Source organism: Anomaloglossus baeobatrachus, chromosome 3 (assembly GCF_048569485.1).
Source record: "Anomaloglossus baeobatrachus isolate aAnoBae1 chromosome 3, aAnoBae1.hap1, whole genome shotgun sequence".
In the NCBI taxonomy this organism is placed as follows: Eukaryota; Metazoa; Chordata; class Amphibia; order Anura; family Aromobatidae; genus Anomaloglossus; species Anomaloglossus baeobatrachus.
In genome coordinates, this window is record NC_134355.1 from 185130410 (window position 1) to 185145238 (window position 14829).

General features: G+C 48.3%; 1 protein-coding gene across 1 annotated transcript in view; it reads right to left on the reverse strand.

The window, feature by feature from the left end:
• Positions 1-14829, reverse strand: part of WDR27 (WD repeat domain 27) — a 954066-nt gene that overhangs the window by 717647 nt on the left and 221590 nt on the right. The window lies entirely within an intron of this gene.

Sequence of the window (14829 nt, forward strand, 5' to 3'; positions counted from 1 at the left end):
GGCCCAAAAGTAACTTTCTCAATGTAAGTCTATTAGACTCAGAATGAGAGTCTCCTAGTCTTGTTCTTAGTCTCATAGAATTACATTGAGAAAGTGACCTACGATCTACACAGAAGATACCATGTGAGCCGACAACTTACAAAAACAGTCACGTAATGCCGGAGTGGACAACAGTGGAGTTGGAAACTGCAGAAGATGGCAACTGGTATGTATTTGTATCATATCTCTACACCCATTACTGATTGCTAATAGATGTAAATGTGTATTGATGCACCTATAAGTAATATTTGTTCTAAACATCATATAAAGCACTATTTGGGTCTTCCTCCAGGAGTCGTTTGCCACATATCTCAGACCGGAATGCACCCCCTATTTAAAAAGAAACGTAGAATCAATGTAGAGTTTGGTGGCCTGTGTCTTTGTGATTCTTTATGTAAGGGCATCACTGTAAAGTACAAGAGGTGAGGTATGTGTCGCTAAGATTATTAGATTCAGTGATGTGACCCTGGATGTAATGCTCCAACATATTAGGTGCTGAGAGAGTTAAATGACTTTTAATAGGGCTGGATTTTTGTGAACAGCTAAAGAAATGGGTGGGGCGGCTGTTCACCATATCTCAACATCAGGATATGGTCCAAGAGGTAAAAGAAATTCCACTGGAAAGACTCAGGGTTCTGTGTTTGGAGGAAGCAGTTCCTCCACAGTGATACTCTGAGCAGAGCAGAACCCTAAAGCTTAATGGGTGGAAGCCGCAGTGACATGGATTGTGTTTATGTTCTTTTTTTTCTTTTACACTAGAAAGGCTATATTGTTTTGTTGGCATAATTGTAGTTTTGGGGAGCAGAAGTTAGTGGGCATGAGCGGCTTAGTTGGTGGGCATAGTCGGATTAGATGGTGGGCATGGCTCAGCATTTCCTTCCAAGCAATAAATTGCAGACCCAGGCTGCTTAGCCGTTAACTGAGTTAACTTGTCGGTTTTTTCATAGCTTGTCAGTTTTGTTGCCTTGGTCATCGGTGGGCGTACTTCCCTTGCAGTGTCAAGAGTGAGTGAGCGTGGTGGCCAGTTTAGTGAGTAGGTATGACCGGTTTAGTGGGCGTGGCCGGGCATCTCCTGCGAGCTACATCAGACTGATCAGTTATTGGGGTGTGCTCGCTCGCAGTGTAGGGGTATGGAGTCGGTCGATCGAGGGGGCAACCAGGCTTAGTCAGTTAGTGGAAAACGAAAAACCAAAGGGCACTCAGTAACTCGATAGAGCGTGAGGAAGGAAACGCTGGGCCACGCCCACCAACTAAGTTGTTCACACCCACTAACTTCCGGTCCCCGATACTACAAGTATGTCTTTTTATTCAGGCTAGTCTATGAAGTTAAATAAACCAGTTGAAATTTAAACAAAAAGCATTTCTGTCTCTACCTTGAACTGCAGCTGAGTGAGCCAATCTACCACAGTGGTCATTGGACTCCTTAAAGAAGTCTTTTCATCAGTTTGAGCATGTGAAATTGGCCAGATTATAGAATAGTGGCTGCGGAGTAAAGCATAGATTTGATTTTTTTAATTTTTCCTCTCTGTTGTGGAGGTATTAGCTTGTAATATTTAGGTTATAATTTACTTTTTAAGTTAACTGGGCATTACCAGAGATTTATTTCAGGGGTTTGTGTAATATCAGTGTCCCTGCACTGTCCTGCTTCCTCCACCAGGCAGAGATGCCAATGTGCACACTTCCCTGGTCACCCAGCTGTGTCTCCTGCTCCGGTCCCCACCACGGCTCACAGCTCCCAAGGCGTGCGCAAGTCACGCAATTCTCATTGCAACACGTTTAGGGCATGCAAGATCGCTCCTCGCTTTTAAAAGGAACCACTTGTAGTCCTATACCAACCGCAAGAACCACTATGATGCTTATATGTCATAAAAATTTACTTTATTGATATATTATTTAAAACCAAAAAAGTAACAACAAAGTCATAGCTTGACGACAAAAAAGAGCTGTGGAAATCACAAATGAGTCTCCCCTACACAAGGGGGAGAAGTGGGTATAGGCATATGCCTATACCTACTTCTCCCCCTTGTGTAGGGGAGACTCATTTGTGATTTCCACAGCTCTTTTTTGTCGCCAAGCTATGACTTTGTTGTTACTTTTTTGGATTTTAAATAATATATCAATAAAGTAAATTTTTATGACATATAAGCATCATAGTGGTTCTTGCGGTTGGTATAGGACTACAAGTGGTTTCTATATATACGATGTTGTCTATGAGATAGCAATATGTGGATATTGTGGTTTGTCGCTTTTAAAAGGGCAGCGCGCTCTCCAGAACTGACCCAAGCCTATAACTGGGAGGCACTAGGTATTTAAGGCATCCTCCCCTATAGGAAAATGCCTGAGCAACTTCAATATCTAATGTGATTGAACCTACTAGTTCATTGTCAGGTCCCTGTGACCCTGTACTCGTCTGTCTGCACCTGTACCTAATCCTGTTCTGTCTGTACCAGTTGTCTTGTCTACACCTGAATAAGATACTGAATCCATCCTGACTGAACCAGCCGTCCAGTCTAAACCAGTAACAGTATCTGTGGAGACACGGAGCTCAGTGGGTGCTCTCGTCCGCTGGCCCAGCCGCCTTTAAAAAGACAGCAAGGCCTAGGGCTAATCTCAACTGAACGACGACCTCCTTAACAGTGGGCGGAACACTACACAGACAACACAGGGTGAGGGAATCACAATATTAAGACTTTATTGGATCCCCAAAATATTAACGGCACATAACCAGCAAAACACACAAATGTAACAGGCAACAGAGTCTCACCCTTCCGCTGGCTCACCAGGGATTTAGAATGTCCATGCCTCAGAGGTTCCAGGGCTATTTACTCCAATCCGGCAGCACCCCACTTTCGGCGGGCACCCACCGAGAAAGGAATAACGCCAGATTTAGGAAGCTGGCTGAGGTCTGCAAAGTCTGTAGCCAGGTGACCAAATTGTCCCAACCTGGGTTTCTTCCTTAAGTAGTCTCTGGTATGATGATATAATCCTGGCAGCCGGAGTCGAAATTCCTAGACTGTGGTTATGGTCTCCAACCGGAATCGGAGTCCCTAGGTTGAAGCCATGTAGCCAAGTGATCCTCTAGTCGGAGCCAAAGTCCCTAGACCGAGTCCACAAGGTATCCTGGTTATGATCCTCTAGCCAGCTCCTAAGAGCTTAGACTGGATCAATCAACACCCATCAACCATTGGTGAGTTAAAGAAATCCCTTTTATAGCCATAACCTTCCCTTAGGATAAACTGTGCCCTTATCAGATTGGTTGTACAAGGTTGCTTCTCTTATTGGATGAATTTCAAGCTGCATGGATAATGTTCATTTAAATGATGTCGATAGAAAGACTGAGGATATCTACATGTGGTCTGGAATGCACAGACTAGACAATGGCTACTAAGGTAATTTACATTAGATTAGCAATACACAACTACATTACAATGATTGCTCCGAAGGGTTTGGTCCCAAACAATAGTTTAGCAAACATGAGCTAACACAAGGAAGAACAATACGTCTGGCTGAATTTTAAGAAACTTTAACCCATGCTAGGCACTGAGTGTCCATGTTGTCACATTCCTCCCCCTTCTTAATATTAGGCAGACAGGATAGGCTTCCGATCATCCTTCTCCTCTTGACGGCATTGTCTTTTTTAATGGTGAGGTCAGCATCAGAGGCTTGCATCTATACACCTCCCCCTGATTACCTCCCCCAGGTTGAGCAGCCATATTGTAGACAAGCACTAAGGTGGGGTCCGTGAGTTGGGCTTCCCTGAATTCCTTATGATCTATCTCCCCCCAGTCAATGGCCACAGTTGGGTCTGAGGTACTCACATTCGTTGCATCTGAGGAGGCTGAAGATTGAGGAGGAGGGTTCCCCTTGGATGGGTTGGTAGAAACATCTGCACAAGGATGGTGTTTGGCTTGGCTGCGGGTGATGGCGGTAACAAACTGGCTGGATAGTCCTTGTCCTAGGTCATTCTCCAAAATGACTGGTGTGAGCAGGTAATACACAAGCCCCACTTTCACTTCCCTATGGGTGGTATCCAAAACAACAGGCTTGGTGGGGCCATCTATGAACCCCACTTCAACTTCCTCCTGGCTAGTCCCCAAAACAACAGAAGTGGGGAGACCATCCATGAGCCCTACATCAACTTCCTCCTGGTTAGTCCCCGAAACAACAGGTGTGGGGAGGCTGTCCATAAGCTCCATATGGACCTCTTCCTGGTCAGACCCCAAAATAACAGGGGTGGGGATGCTGTTCATAAGCTCCACATCAGCCTTGCTCTGGTCAGTCTCCACAATGACAGGTATGTGGAGGCTGTTCACAAGTCCCACATCGATCGCTTCCTGGTTGGTCCCCAAAATATCAGGTGTGGGGAGGCTGTCCTCAAGTCTCACATCAACCTCTTCCTGGTTATTTCCCAAAATAACTGGTGTGGGACGGTGTCCATAAACTCCACATCAGCCTTGCTCTAGTCAGTCTCCACAATGACAGGTATGGGGAGGCTGTTCACAAGTCCCACATCGATCGCTTCCTGGTTAGACCCCAAAATACCAGGTGTGGGGAGGCTGTTCATAACCTCCACCTCCACCTCTCCCTGGTCGGTCCTTAGGTCCAACTGCACACATGCCAGAGGGATGTCCGAGCGCTGGCCCTCAGCCAGGGAGATGGATAATTGGGAATCTGGTAAATGGTCTTCTGGGGAAACAATAACTGGGCTTACCAGGGTGATGGAAGATCCAGTGTCTCGAAGTCCCTGAGCCTGTATATCACCGACCTTGACCATCTGGATATGAGGATGGAGATTGGCTGGTGTACGGTGTCCGGCGTGCCGTAGGGTGTGGACTGGGTAAACTTCCTCAGCTATTGGTGTTTCTCGGGAGTAGCATTCCTCAGGTCTCATTGGTTCATCCTTGCATATGTTGACTGGTTGGACTGGCAGACGGGCTCCAAGCATGCGGCCTCTGTTTTGGAGACAATCTTTATCGATATGTCCATGGCGCCCACATGTTTAACAGCGCCGTAGATTAGGCAAGTCACAGGCCCTGTTTGTAGACCTTTGTTTCGGTGCAGCTTCTGCTGGGTAGTGGAACCATCCTTTTCGAGCGGCTGGTGTTAACAGTACGGCAGCTGGAACACCATAAACATATTCCAGAACACAAGCCCTCTCTTCTCTTGAGGATTTAGGCCCCAATGCAACCAACAATGCTGTGGCTTGGGCCATTTTGGACCAAGTTGATTCCCGATTGTCACTAGATCCATGATGTGGCACATAGTTTAAATCTTCTGGGTCAATATTAGTGGGATCCTCATCGTCCTCTGCATCATTCTGGGCATCCCAATGGACTAATTTCCGGATCAAGTCCGACCGAGAGTCAGCATTCCTGTAGTCAATCTTTCGCCTCTGGCACAGATCCTGTAGCATCCATTTACTGCTGCGGTCGTAACTCCTCTCTGGTCCTTGTCCCATGGCTGAACTGGTGGGGTTGGACATAGCAGCATCCGAAACCTGAATGCCTCACCTATGACCTGCTGAGTATGCTTATGTGCCTCCCTGGTTATTGAGCCCTGGACGGAGTCCGCGAACACCAGTCCTCTGCAGCTCCCCTGGGTAAACCAGGCTGAGTAGTATCCCACTGCTGCCACTAATTGTGGAGACACAGGGCTCAGTGGGTGCTCTCGTCCGCTGGCCCAGCCGCCTTTAAAAAGACAGCATGGCCTAGGGCTAATCTCAACTGAACGCCGACCTCCTTAACCGTGGGCAGAACACTACTCAGACAACATAGGGTGAGGGAATCACAATATTAAGACTTTATTGGATCCCCAAAATATTAACGGCACATAACCAGCAAAACACACAAATGTAACAGGCAACAGAGTCTCACCCTTCCGCTGGCTCACCAGGGATTTAGAATGTCCATGCCTCAGAGGTTCCAGGGCTATTTACTCCAATCCGGCAGCACCCCACTTTCGGCGGGCACCCACCGAGAAAGGAATAACGCCAGATTTAGGAAGCTGACTGAGGTCTGCAAAGTCTGTAGCCAGGTGACCAAATTGTCCCAACCTGGGTTTCTTCCTTAAGTAGTCTCTGGTATGATGATATAATCCTGGCAGCCGGAGTCGAAATTCCTAGACTGTGGTTATGGTCTCCAACCGGAATCGGAGTCCCTAGGTTGAAGCCATGTAGCCAAGTGATCCTCTAGTCACAGCCAAAGTCCCTAGACCGAGTCCACAAGGTATCCTGGTTATGATCCTCTAGCCAGCTCCTAAGAGCTTAGACTGGATCAATCAACACCCATCAACCACTGGCGAGTTAAAGAAATCCCTTTTATAGCCATAACCTTCCCTTAGGGTGGTGTCACACACAGCGACGACGACAACGACGTCGCTGGTACGTCACCATTTTCTGTGACATTGCAGCGACGTCCCGTCGCTGTCGCTGTGTGTGACATCCAGCAACGACCTGGCCCCTGCTGTGAGGTCGCTGGTCGTTGCTGAATGTCCAGCTTCATTTTTTGGTCGTCGCTCTCTCGCTGTGACGCACACATCGCTGTGTGGGACAGCGAAAGAGCGATGAAATGAAGCGAGCAGGGAGCAGGAGCTGGCATCTGGCAGCTGCGGTAAGCTGTAACTAGGGTAAACATCGGGTAACCAAGGGAAGACCTTTCCCTGGTTACCCGATATTTACCTTCGTTACCAGCGTCCGCCACTCTCGCTGCCAGTGCCGGCTCCCGCTCTCTGCACATTTAGCTGCAGTACACATCGGGTAATTAACCCGATGTGTACTGTAGCTAAGAGTGCAGGGAGCCAGCGCTAAGCAGTGTGCGCGGCTCCCTGCTCTCTGCACATGTAGCTGCAGTACACATCGGGTAATTAACCCAATGTGTACTGTAGCTAGGAGTGCAGGGAGCCAGCGCTAAGCCGTGTGCGCGGCTCCCTGCTCTCTGCACATGTAGCACAGCGACGCGTGTCGTTATGATCGCTGCTGCTTCTGCTGTGTTTGACAGCTAAGCAGCGATCATAACAGCGACTTACAAGGTCGCTGTTGCGTCACAGAAAATGTTGACGTAACAGCGACGTCGTTGTCGCTGTCGTTATGTGTGAACCCAGCTTTAGGATAAACTGTGCCCTTATCGGATTGGTTGTACAAGGTTGCTTCTCTTATTGGATGAATTTCAAGCTGCATGGATAATGTTCATTTAAATGATGTGGATAGAAAGACTGAGGATATCTACATGTGGTCTGGAATGCACAGACTAGACCAGTCATGGCGAACCTTTCACAGGCCGAGTGCCCAAACTGTAGCCCTAAACCCATTTTTTTTTCCGAAGTTCCAACTCATCCTATTATGTAAATAATTGATTGTAACCTTACCTTTGCAGTCTTCTCTTCAGCAGGGGGCATCACGCTCACCACACATTGAAGCTGAGCCACTGCCCTTTCCAGACACAGCAGTTGGATTGATCTTTCTGGAAAAAATTGCAGCATATTAGACAGAAATTTTAGCATGGAATGCAATCAGATGTCACCCTGAAATCCACATCTACATTTCAAAGTCTGAACATCTTGAAATCCCATAAAGATGTACGAGTTGCTCCCCTCCCCCTTCATTGTGTAGTTCTGTTCCCCTTCCTGGCCACTTCCTGGTAAACATGTCCCCCCTCCTGATATATATAGTTCCTACATTCAGGTATATTTGTCCCCATCATGGCCCCATCCTGGTAAATGTACCCATCCCAGCATATTCCCCATCCTGGTAAATGTACCCCATTCCTGGTAAATGTCCTCCATTCTGGTAAATGTACCCCATCATTGTAAATATATCCCATCCTGGCATGTTCCCCCATGCTGTTAAATGACCTCATCCTGGTAAATGTACCCCATTCAGGCATGTTCTCTTATCCTGGTAAATGTCCCCTTTCCTGGTAAACGTACCCCAGCCTGGTAAATGTACCCCATCCTGATAAATGTCACCCTTCCTGCTAAATGTTCCCCATCCTGGCATTTTTCCTCATTCTGGCATGTTCATGTACCCCCATCCTTTCATGTTTCCCCCCATCCTGGTAAATGTATCCCCCCATCCTGGTAAATGTATCCCCCATCCTGGTAAATGTACCCCTTCCTGGCATGTTACCCTTCCTGCTAAATGTACCCCATCCTGGCATGTTTCCCCCCATCCTTGCAGTCATGTTTCCCTCTATCCTTGCAGTTATGTTTCCCCCATCTTTGCAGCCATGTTTCCCCCATCTTTGCAGCCATGTTTCCCCCATCCTTGCAGCCATGTTTCCCCCATCCTTGCAGCCATGTTTCTCTCCATCTTTGCACATTTCCTCCATCTTTGCACGTTTCTCTCCATCTTTGCATGTTTCCCCCATCCTTGCAGCCATGTTTGCCCCTTGCTCTGTATGCCCCGTGCTCTGTATGCTCTGTATGCCCCGTGCTCTGTTTGCCCCGTGCTCTGAATGCCCCGTACTCTGTATGCCCCGTGCTCTGTATGCCCCGTGCTCTGTATGCCCAGTGCTCTGTATGCCCCATGCTCTGTTTTGTTTGCCCCGTGCTCTGTTTGCCCCGTGCTCTGTTTGCCCCGTGCTCTGTATGCCCCGTGCTCTGTTTGCCCTGTGCTCTGTTTGCCCCGTGCTCTGTTTGCCCCGTGCTCTGTTTGCCCCGTGCTCTGTTTGCCCCGTGCTCTGTTTGCCCCGTGCTCTGTATGCCCCGTGCTCTGTATGCCCCGTGCTCTATTTGCCCTGTGCTCTGTTTACCCCGTGCTCTGTATGCCCCGTGCTCTGTATGCCCCGTGCTCAGTATGCCCCGTGCTCTGTATGCCCCGTGCTCTGTATGCCCCGTGCTCTGTTTGCCCCGTGCTCAGTATGCCCCGTGCTCAGTATGCCCCGTGCTCAGTATGCCCCTTGCTCTGTATGCCCCGTGCTCAGTATGCCCCTTGCTCTGTATGCCCCTTCCTCTGTATGCCCCGTGCTCAGTATGCCCCTTGCTCTGTTTGCCCCGTGCTCTGTATGCCCTGTGCTCTTTGCCCCGTGCTCTGTATGCCCCGTGCTCTGTATGCCCCGTGCTCTGTATGCCCTGTGCTCTGTATGCCCCGTGCTCTGTATGCCCCGTGCTCTGTTTGCCCCGTGCTCAGTATGCCCCGTGCTCAGTATGCCCCGTGCTCTATTTGCCCTGTGCTCTGTTTACCCCGTGCTCTGTATGCCCCGTGCTCTGTATGCCCCGTGCTCAGTATGCCCCGTGCTCTGTATGCCCCGTGCTCTGTATGCCCCGTGCTCTGTTTGCCCCGTGCTCAGTATGCCCCGTGCTCAGTATGCCCCGTGCTCAGTATGCCCCTTGCTCTGTATGCCCCTTCCTCTGTATGCCCTGTGCTCTTTGCCCCATGCTTTGTTTGACCCGTGCTCTTTGCCCCGTGCTCTGTTTGCCCCGTGCTCTGTTTGCCCCATGCTCTGTTTGCCCCGTGCTCTGTATGCCCTGTGCTCTTTGCCCCGTGCTCTGTATGCCCCGTGCTCTGTATGCCCCGTGCTCTCTATGCCCTGTGCTCTGTATGCCCCGTGCTCTGTATGCCCCGTGTTCTCCATGTTTGCCCCGTGCTCTGTTTGCCCCGTGCTCTGTTTGCCCCGTGCTCTGTTTGCCCCGTGCTCTGTTTGCCCCGTGCTCTGTTTGCCCCGTGCTCTCCATGTTTGCCCCGTGCTCTGTATACCCTGTGCTCTGTATGCCCCGTGCTCTGTATGCCCCGTGCTCTGTTTCCCCCGTGCTCTGTTTCCCCCGTGCTCTGTTTGCCCCGTGCTCTGTTTGTTTGCCTCGTGCTCTGTTTGCCCCATGCTGGCACTATCCCCCACACCTTGGCACAGCCGCACACAGCTTAAAAATAAAAATAAAAAAACTCACCTTCCAGCACCGCTCCACCGCTGCGCGCCGCTGGGTCCTCAGTCAGTTCAGTTCCCGCACGGCCACAAGACGGCGGCGCCGCCTACTGACGCTCCTCCGTCTCCTAGGCAACAGGCCTGTGGCCCAGGAGAGGAGGCGTGTCAGAAGGAGGAGAGATGTCTCCTCTGCTAAACACAACTTTGAACTGCCGGCGCGACCACACCAACAGTTCAAAGTGGCTGAATGTGGAGAAAGTGCACGTGCCAGCAAAAAGGGCTCTGTGTGCCCAGTCTGGCACACGTGCCATAGGTTCGCCATCACTGGACTAGACAATGGCTACTAAGGTAATTTACATTAGATTAGCAATACACAACTACATTACAATGATTGCTCCGAAGGGTCTGGTCCCAAACAATAGTTTAGCAAACATGAGTTAACACACAGAAGAACAATACGTCTGGCTGAGTTTTAAGAAACTTTAACCCATGCTAGGCATTGAGTGTCCATGTCGTCACAGTATCCACCCTGCCTGTAATCCTGATACTGTCCTGCCTGATACGCCCTGTCCATACCTGCGTCCCTGACTCCTGCGGTCAGCTGCTGTAGTCCATGAACTGTCCTAGAGTGGTACCTGGTGTCTAACGGTTGCGAAGCCCAACCTCACTATCAGAGGCTCTGGTGAATACCTGGTAGACATTAAGTCACACACATCCAGGGTAAACCCGGTCTGTAGCGCAGTGCGTCCACACTCACGACTGTGACAGTTTGCCATGGACTCCGCTGATTCCAATACCACCCTGCTCTTGAAGTTGTCTTAAGAGATGTCCTGTCAACAGGATCAACAGGATCAACTCCTGGACTACCTGTAATCAGTGAACACATATTTAATTGCGCTGATGCTGGCTTCCTCATCTGCACCAGTCCAGGCTGCAGCAACCTCAGTAGCTACCACTCAAACCAAAACTCACAACCTGATTACCCTGGCTATGGCTCTCCAGATCAACCTCCGGTTCCATGAACGCTCCAGAGAGGTGATCCATGAGAGGCAACACTAGGTGAGAGTAACTCCTCGCTACCGTTGACTCTGTCCATATACGTGTCATGTGGCGTTACACAGTTCACTGAGATGACCTACCTGGACTCTGAATCGATTATAAACTTCAGGCAACAGACCGTGGGTGATCGTTAATAGAATCCTAGCAAACCTCCCTAGAGTCCTTTGATGGTGTCGTCTGTCGATGAAAGAGCCTTAGCCAAAATCGTTCATTTTGATACTGAGCAAATGGAGCTTTGGGTAAGAATTCTGCATATGCAGAATATGGCCTTTTATGTGCTTCCTAGATTGTGACATCCACTTCTCCTCGGCCTTCAGTGACTATGAATTTACGAGCCTGTCTTAGACTGGAGATTCGATGAGGTGCTTCAATAGGGATAGTCCTGCGATGAAAAGTGTCTTATTCCTATACGTCCAGCCCAACTGCAGGTGACATGGTCATGTCTGCCAGGTCTGCAACTCGCTTACTAGTCATACACTGATGTCTTCGATAAGAAGGAAGTGGGGACGTTATCTTCACATAGGCCGTACGACTGTCCGATAAATCTGCTTCCAGGCTCCTCATCTCCTCAAGGCCATATCTACCCTGTGTCTCAGGTGGAGACCCAAGCCATGTCCAATTACATCAAGTTCTGGCAAGGGGATTCATCCAGAAGTCTTTCTCTCCAGCTGAATTTTTCTTTGTTAAGAAAAAGGATGGAACTTTCCGGCCTTATATAGACTATAGAGGTCTCAACCATATCATGATTAAGGACAAATATCCATTGCAACTAATTCTGGAATTGTTTGATTGTCTTAAAGGTGCCAAAATCTTCACCAAGCTCTATCTGCGAGGAGTGTACAACCTAATCCACATACACCAATGAGAAGCGTTGAAGACATGGGATGGTCACAATGAGTAGTGTTATCCCATTCAGGCTCAGTAACGCTCCAGCAATTGTCCAAGATCTCCTTTACACATGCGTGGTGGTTTATCTGGATGATATCCAGGTCTTCTCTCTGGATCTGTTTTCCCATAGGAGGTGCGTTCATCAGGTTCTGCAAAGACTTAGGGAGAATCGCCTGTATGCCAGTTTTGAGAAGTGCATCTTTGAACAGTCCTCTCTTTCCTTCCTAGGCTATATCATCATAGATATGGAACTGAAAATGGATCCTGAGAAGGTGTCTTAAAATTCTCAAATGGCCTAGTCATGCTGGTGTTAAGATAATACAGCCTTTCTTAGGATTTGATAACTATTACAGGCAGTTTATCCCTCACTTCTCATCTTGGACCGCAATGATTTCTGCAATGATCTGCAAGGGTGCAAATTCAGAGATCTGGACTCCAGAAGGAGAGGATGCATTTCCCTCCCTGAAACAGGTCTTCTCTGTTGCTCTTGTGCTTAACAGACCAGAGATTAACAAGCAATTGTTTAAGGAAGTGGATGCTTTGTCTTCTGGGGCAGGGGCAGTTCTCATACAGAAGTCTCCCACTAGGTGAATGTGGATTCTTCTCAAAGGTCTTCTCTGCTCCTGAATGCAATTATTCGATTGGAGATCTTGAGAGGAGATGAGCAGACCCGAACTCTAAAGTATGGTGTTCGTATTGAACACAGTCTTTGCAAAATATCAGTTTTCGAGCTCATAATTTGAGTGGTTTACATATACAAACTACTTGAGTGAGCATCCCTGTGCTTACTGTAGGTACACTTGATGCTCAGTCCTGTGCTAGCAATTTGTAGTATTTGACTAGCTCTCACTGATGGTAAAATCAGTGTTATCGGCTGTAGTGCGTAAAAAAATAAAAACGAAAAGCTGAACTGCCGAATCAGTGACTTCCAATTACGTTTAGGTCAAGTCAGGGTCCAGAACAGAACTTTATCTAAAGTTTGGCTGAACTCGCAGAACCCTAACTTCCACAGGTCGCTCATCTCTAATTGTGAGCTGTTGGCTATAAAAATGGAATTAGAAGAGTGGCTTTACCTACTCGAGGGTGTAGTCCATTCAGTCGTCATTTACACCGATCATAAGAACTTGGTCGATCTAAAGTCAGAGGCTGAACCCCCACCAAGCTAGATGACCGCTGTTTTTTAGCCAGTTTGACTTTTGTTCTCCATATCTCCATATAAGAAAGTTAAGGTGGATGCACTCTCTAGGTCCTTTTTACCCACTGATCAAGAGCAGGAGCTTCAACCTATTATCAAGCCTTTCAAATGGTTACTGTGGCTCCGGTGAACTAGTCTCAGATCCCTCCAGGGAAAAATGTTGTCTTGTAATTTGATAGGAAGCAAGACTACTCCACATAACTAGCAAGATTATTGGTGGCTAACCATGTGGAAGGATATTGTGGACTTCTTTTCAGCCTGCCCTTCATGTGAATGGAATATGTCACCTAGGCTACTTCCGTCTGGGTGAATTTTACCACTTCCTGTTCCTTCACTTCCCTCTCAGAACATTGCTGTGGACTTAATGACGGACCTGCCTGTGTCCTCTGGATGCTCCGTCATCTGGGTGGTGGTGGACCGATTCTCGAAAATGGCCCTTTTTACTTCTCTGCCTGGTCTTCTATCTGCTCCCTTGCACAGCAGGGTGGTACGGTCCAAGCAACACATAGGATATGGCCTGGGTTTTCAATTTTAAAAATCAAGAGGTACATGACTGACAGGAATAGGTCTCCTGCTCCCACACCTCTGCCAATGCAGACAAGAAACAAATTAGATATCCATCTTGGAGTCTTGAAATTTAAAAACCTTTCAGGCAGACAACAGAACAGTGACATCAATTGCCCCACCCCTACATTTCCCCACAGTGTCTTTGCACAGAAAGTAGGTGTGGTCTATGCAACACACAGGATGTGGCCTGTCATTTCAATTTTAAAAATCAAGAGGTGCATGACTCTTGCTCACACACCTCTGCCAGTACAGACAAGATACAACTTGGAGACCCATCTTGGAGTCTTGAGATTTAAAAACCTTTCAGGCAGACAACAGGACAGTGGCATAAATCCCCCCTCCCCCATTTCTCCGTTATGTCTTTGCACAGCAGAGTAGTATGGTCCATGCAACACACAAGATGTGGCTTGGCATTACAATTTTAAAAACCTTTCAGGCAGACAGCAGGACAGTGGCATCAACTGCCCCCCCAATTTCCCCATAGTGTCTTTGCATATCAGGGAGGTATAGCCCATGCAACACACAGGATGTGACCTTGATGTCTCACAAGGATCAAAAACACCAGGCATAGTCACTTCCGTAACAGTTGATGGGTTCTCACTCAGCCCGACTGTAGCGGGTCAAGAAGTGGAGGTTCTGCTGTCAGAGACCTGTTTCAGATTAGTTTCAACGGTGATACCGGAGGAGGAAGAAGCAGCAGACATGATTGATTTGGTGGCCAGTGGTTGGGTAGGCCTGGTAGTCTGCATTTTAGAGCAGTAAGATTCCCACAGTAATGCATGTTGGTTGCGCATGTACCGAATCATGCATGTATTAGTCAAATTAATTATATTTTTGCCTCTACTGATTCTCTGTTTACAATGCTGGCAGATAACGAACGTTGAGCCATCCTTTGCGGTCTCAAAAAAAGCCCAAGCTAGACAACCCTTCCTGCAAACTGCAGACCTGCGACCGCTGCTGGCCACAGCCAGAGTTGTGGCTCAGGAGGCTGTGCTTCTCATGGTTGCATCACTACACATTTGTGCGGGTATCGCCAACGTGACATCCTCGTCTTCCTCCTCCTCCTCATCTGCTGAGCTACTCAGCTGCGTGCCTCTGGGTTCACACCAAGTGGGATCTACAACTTCATCATCATGCTTTATGTTGTCCCATTCCTCCTCTTCCTGACCTGACATCACAGGACAGTACGAGTGCGCCTCAGGTATTTGAGTCTCATCTTCATCACCT